The sequence below is a fragment of the Phyllobates terribilis genome, unplaced genomic scaffold (genome assembly GCF_046119375.1).
Source record: "Phyllobates terribilis strain yellow unplaced genomic scaffold, ASM4611937v1 Scaffold_3__8_contigs__length_932513732, whole genome shotgun sequence".
Lineage (NCBI taxonomy): Eukaryota > Metazoa > Chordata > Amphibia > Anura > Dendrobatidae > Phyllobates > Phyllobates terribilis.
In genome coordinates this window covers 2,112,960-2,119,268 of record NW_027362763.1, presented here as the reverse complement: position 1 = coordinate 2,119,268, position 6,309 = coordinate 2,112,960, and the positions used below count along the sequence as shown (strand labels likewise).

At 44.6% G+C, this 6,309-nt stretch overlaps 1 non-coding gene across 1 annotated transcript; it reads right to left on the bottom strand.

Moving 5' to 3' along the window:
- Window positions 1-420: 420 nt before the first annotated feature.
- Window positions 421-492, bottom strand: TRNAG-CCC (transfer RNA glycine (anticodon CCC)). The gene has a single exon. It is a non-coding gene; the product is annotated as a tRNA-Gly (tRNA).
- Window positions 493-6,309: the final 5,817 nt, after the last annotated feature.

The window sequence follows — 6,309 nt, the reverse complement described above, 5'->3', positions numbered from 1 at the left end:
TTTTTCTTACATTTTCTGCACTAACAATACGAAATTATTAGTAAAAAGTAAGACGTGCCAGGAAAAAAAACCCACATAAGTATTGCATTGACCAAGAATCAATCGCAGGTCAACTGCTTGGAAGGCAGGTTTGCTCACCACTATACCAAAAATGCTTAAGGTACCCAGCATTTTTTTCACATTTTCTGCACTAACCCTACAAAATTGTTAGTAAAAATTATGACGTGCCTGAAAAAAAAACACACCCATATTTTGCATTGGCCAGGAAGGGAACCCTGGTCAACTGCTTGGAAGGCAGCTATGCTCACCACTATACCACCAATGCTTACAGGATCAGCTTTTTTTTTACATTTTCTGCACTAACATTACAAAATAGTTTGTAAAATGTATGATATGCCAGAAATAAAACTACATAAGTATTGCATTGGCCGGGAATCGAACCCGGGTCAACTGCTTGGGAAGCAGCTATGCTCACCACTATACTACCAATGCAAGAACCAACTTGACTGGCTTGGGATTATGGCTGTTAAATCTGCTAAAGTTTTACTTAAAAAAAGGAGGACTGAATATGTCTTGAAAGAGCCAATTACTAAAAAGTTTAAAAACAAGGCAAAGCATTGTCCAAAACTCAAAGATGATTTCTTGTGAATCAGCTATGGAGCTTTTCCAACAATTCTTACAATTCTCTCAATTATTTTCACTTTTTTGCCAATAAGGTAACTAAACTCTTACCAAGAAAGAAAGTACACTATGAGCCTTAGCTCAAAAAGATTACAAAGAGTCAGCACCAGCAACAAATTCCCCCTAAAGACCTCTGCCATTTTTGGCATTTTTAACACTAACTCTAAAGACAGAGGAGTTTTTGGAATCAGTTATGTAGCTTTTCCACCTCTGCCTACAAATTCTCTCGATTAGCTTTGCTTTTTGCCAACTAAGGAAGCTAAAGTGTTAACAAGAAAGATATAAAAGCATAAGCCTTAGCACAGAAAGTGAAAAAGAGTCCAAACACCACCAAATGCAAAAAAACAATGAGTTCTTCAAGAATTAAACTATGGCCTATTGTTTTAAAAGCAACTACACCCACCAGAATAACACCAATGCCAACCCTGACATTGCTTTCATATTGGAGACAAACCCTACAAAGTATTTAATCAACAACTGAAGAGCAGAAGATCAGTTAGATGAGACAGTTGAAAAAAAGCTAAGAAATATTCTCTTCATTTTTTTTCTCATTTTCGTGGTTGCTAAACTCTAAGAAGAAAGAAGAGCCTGAGACTTAACACGAAAAATTAAAACAGACTAAAAGCATCACCAAATGTGAAAAACAATTCATGCGTTGGCTGAGAATCGAACTCGGGTGAACTACTTGGAAAGCAGCGATTCTCACCACTATACCACCAGCACTTACAGAAACCATGTTTTTTTCTTACATTTTCTGCACTAACAATACGAAATTATTAGTAAAAAGTAAGACGTGCCAGGAAAAAAAAACCCACATAAGTATTGCATTGACCAGGAATCAATCGCAGGTCAACTGCTTGGAAGGCAGGTTTGCTCACCACTATACCAAAAATGCTTAACGTACCCAGCATTTTTTTCACATTTTCTGCACTAACCCTACAAATTTGTTAGTAAAAAGTATGGCGTGACCGAAAAAAAAAAACACCAATGTTTGGTATTGGCCGGGAATTGAACCCGAGTCAACTGCTTGGAAGGCAGCTATGCTCACCACTATACCATCAATGCTTACAGGGTCAGCTTTTTTTTTTACATTTTCTGCACTAGCATTACAAAATAGTTTGTAAAATGTATGATATGCCAGAAATAAAGCTACAAAAGTATTGCATTGGCTGGAAATCGAACCCGGGTCAACTGCTTGGGAAGCAGCAATGCTCACCACTATACCACCAATGCATGAACCCACTTCACTGGTTTGGGATTTTGGCTGTTAAATCTGCTAAAGTTTTACTTAAAAAAGGAGGACTGAATATGTCTTGAAAGAGCCAATTACTAAAAAGTTTAAAAACAAGGCAAAGCATTGTCCAAAACTCAAAGATGAATTCTTGTGAATCAGCTATGTAGCTTTTCCACCAATTCTTACATTTCTCTCAATTATTTTCACTTTTTTGCCAATAAGGTAACTAAACTCTTACCAAGAAAGAAAGTACACTATGAGCCTTAGCTCAAACAGATTACAAAGAGTCAACAGCAGCACCAAATTCCCCCTAAAGACCTCTGCCATTTTTGGCAGTTTTAACACTAACTCTAAAGACAGAGGAGTTTTTGGAATCAGTTATGTAGCTTTTCCACCTCTGCCTACAAATTCTCTCAATTAGCTTTGCTTTTTGCCCACTAAGGTAGCTAAAGTGTTACCAAGAAAGAAATAAAAGCATAAGCCTTAGCACAGAAAGTGAAAAAGATTCCAAACACCACCAAATGGAAAAAAACAATGAGTTCTTCAAGAATTAAACTATGGCCTATTGTTTTAAAAGCAACTACACCCACCAGCATAACACCAATGCCAACCCTGACATTGCTTTCATATTGGAGACTAACCCTACAAAGTGTTTAATCAACAACTGAAGAGTAGTGTTGAGCCACCCCCATAGTGTTCGAGTTCGGTTCGGTTCGTCGAACACCCGTGTGTTCGCCGCACTGTTCGTCGAACACTTTAGAACACCGTCGAACACCGTTAAAACCAATGGCAGGCAAACAAAAACACATAGAAACACATAGAAAACACCTTCAAAGGTGTCCAAAAGCTGACAAACTGCTCAGAAGACATAACTAACACATGGAAAAGTGACAAGTACATATAGTCATGCGAAAATAAAAGAGGTGGAGGAGTAAAAGGAGGGGGAGACACAGATATAGGCATGTCATGCCCTTCTAAAATCCAAAAAGTGAGAAGCCGACACGGCCAGTCCGCTCCTGCCCGTGCCACCTCCGTGTCGCCGGGTTTGTGCCAGAGCCGCGGTGAACCCTGATGGCCAGCCCCCCTCTCCCAATACTGGTGCCTGTCCGCTGGTGGGTCGAGCGAGCCCCCCTGTGGTGGAGGCAGCTCTAAGCTTTTTAATTTAAATTGTCTCTCTAATTTGAATGAATACACTTTAAATCCATTTACAAGGATCTATTGGAGGGCAAGTCTAATGCCAGCAGCCGCGTAATTCCAGCTCCAGTAGCGTCCACTAAAGCTGCTGCAGTTAAAAAGCTTTTATAAGGATCGAGCTCGGCTGTCCACCGCAAGGCACCCTACTGCCAGTCCCATCCCCTATGCCTTGGGGTGCCTCCTGATGCTCTTCACTGAGTATCCCGTGGTCCCGAAGCATTTCCTTTGAAAAAATTAAGTGTCCAAACTACAGGTGGTGTAGCTTGCTTAACAGCCGGGATAATCCGCTGACTAGCAGACACTGCTACTAGGCACAAAGTATTTCCTGGGCTAGATGCAGTTAAAAATTTGTAATTAGATACTCTCGTTGGATGCTGAGAAAGCATTCCATAGAGTCTCCTGGCACGCCATATATGATTCTCTTAAAAAGCTTGGGGTAGGGGTCTAGGGGACCATTTTATAGCCAAAATCACGGCCCTGTATCACAATACGTCACCTAGGCTGAAGATAAATGGAACTGTAGCACCCTGAGGGCTCGGTTGCTACAGAGGTATTGCACCTCACCCAGAGGTGTGATATCTCACTCTCAGGTAAGGATGGAGTGTGGATCAGGACCCGACACCTGCATGCATTACACCACATTGCCGTGGGGCAGGGCGACCAATATGCCCCTGAGATGGGCACGACAGTCCCTGTCCCTGGCTGGAGTGGGGGGAGGGAGCACTGAGGAAGGGGAACCCTGTAGTGCAGGAGCAGGGAGGAAGCAGTTCCTGGGTGCATTGAGAAGGGAGTATAAAAGGTGGGCACCATCTTAGTTCAGTGCAGAGAAGTCTGAGCAGAAGTGGCAGGGAGCAGGGGCTCTGCATGAGTAACAGAGGCCCAGGCCTGGAAGAGGGAGAAGGAAGGAAGAGGAGCGGAGAAGGCTCCAGGAACGAGGAATGAAGGGATCCCAGGGGTGCGCCACCTCACGCCCGAATCCACCTGCATGGAGGGGTCAGGCCAAAGGGGGAGACCGGTCCCCGAACTAGTGGAGGCAGGAAACGACCCTCAGCTAGAAACCGGAGGCTCTGACATTTTATGTGGCGCAGCCCCTCGCTACACCCGCTAGGAAGGCACCACATAGGGTCAGGGAAACTGGCGCCAAGTTTACCAAGAGGAGGCCCGAGGCAGCCGGACAGAAGTGTTGGTAAGAAAGGCCAGACAAAGGACACACAAAGGGGGTCCTGTGAAGTGCTCCAAAGTTATCTGGGAGTTGTCTGAGCCCCTCACCTGGTGAGCACAGTACGACGTGGGCAGCCGTTACCTGCAGACGTGGTCTGGATAATAAGAACTGTGAGTAAAGGCCCTGAACTGCATCACTGACTCCGTGTCGTTACTGCTGCTGCCCTGCCCTGCACCATCACCCCCATCCTCCGCATACACTGCCCTGAGGCTATACTCCTCCCGTGGGGAGTTATGCTACGCTCTGCTGCACCCACAACATCAGCCTCAGCGGTCTGCCCTGTAGCGGCAGTTCACTCTGACCGCAATCCACGGGTGGCGTAGTCGGACATTTAAACATCAAAACCACATAAATAGTTCCGCCACTGGTTTGACCACCCTGAGCCACGGAACCGGGTCGCCGCCACGAAGACTACAACCACCAGCATCCACCAAAAAGGGTCCGGCTTCGGGTGTCCCAAGGCCCAGGGGGTGCATCAGAACATTTTCATCACCTTTCACAATCACCAATGGGACAAGGCAGGGATGTCCTCTGTCCCCTCTCTTATAGATCCTAGTGACGGAGCACCTGCTCTCATCAATTCGCCATAACCCCAATATTAGGTGGATTGAGGTGGGAGGCACCGAGTACAAGTGCTCTCTATTTGCTGATGATGTCCTAGTATATATCACTCAATCACATATATCCATCCATGCTGCTATGGCTGAAATAGATCACTTTGTTACATGGTCAAATTTTAAAATCAATGCAGCGAAGTCTGAGGCCCTCGATGTCTCCCTCCCCAAATCCATATAGGATTCCATATAGGATTCCATCCAGTCCAACTTTCCCTTTGCCTGGCCCTCACAGGGTATCAAATACTTAGGAATTCCTATTCATAGAGACCTCTCCCATCTATGTTATCTTAATTTTGGGCCCTTTATTGAACAACTCCATACAGACCACGGTTGGCAAGTTAGAACTGTAAGATTCACTACGTGAACCACTGGTGTTTTGTGGAAAAGCACATGTACACTGTGTTCCAAATTATTATGCAAAAAGTGTTTAGGAGTGATAAGGGAAGAATTTGTTTGTTTGTCAGTTAAACTCATTGATGGTGATGTGTGTCAGGGCTCTTTATATCACTGTAAGCAATTGCAGACACCTGTGCTAATTAGTTTGGCAGGTGTGTCCAATGAAAGGCAAGACTACTTAAGAAGGCTCTCTCACATTATTAAGCAGCCTACATTTTCTGCCAAAATGGGAAAGAAAAAGGATGTGTCGGCTGCTGAGAAGCAACAAATTGTGGAGTGTTTAGGTCAAGGCATGACTACAATCAACATTGTGCGATGATCAGGATGAAGTGTCTTGGCAATCAAGAAGTATGTAGCTGATTCACAGTACACATGTGTGCGTGCTGATAAGGGCAAATTGAGGACTCTTTCCTACAGGCAATTACGTCAGGTTGAAAGAGCAGCGGCAAAAAAGCCTTGTCATAGCAGCAGACAAGTTTTTGAAGCTGCTTGTGCCTCCAACGTCCCCCGAACAACAAGATGCAGGGTCCTTCAGAGGTTTGCAGCTGTGCATACGCCATCCTGTCGACCTCCTCTATCCACTTCACACAAGCAGAAACGGCTCCAGTGGGCCAAACATTACATGAAGACTGATTTCAAAACTGTTTTGTTCACGGATGAGTGCCGTGCAGCGCTCGATGGTCCAGATGGATGGAGTGGAGGATGGCTGGTTGATGGACACCCCACGCAAACACGGCTACAGCGCCAACAAGGAGGAGGTGGAGTAATGTTTTGGGCTGGAATCATGGGGAGAGAGATTGTCGGCCCCTTTAGGATCCCTGAAGGCGCTAAAGATGAACTCCATAATGTATGTGGATTTTCTCAAACAGCACTTCCTGCCATGGTTCAAGAAGAAGAACCGTGTATTTCACAGCAAGATCATTTTTCTGCATGATAATGCACCATCTCATGCTGCACATAAAACA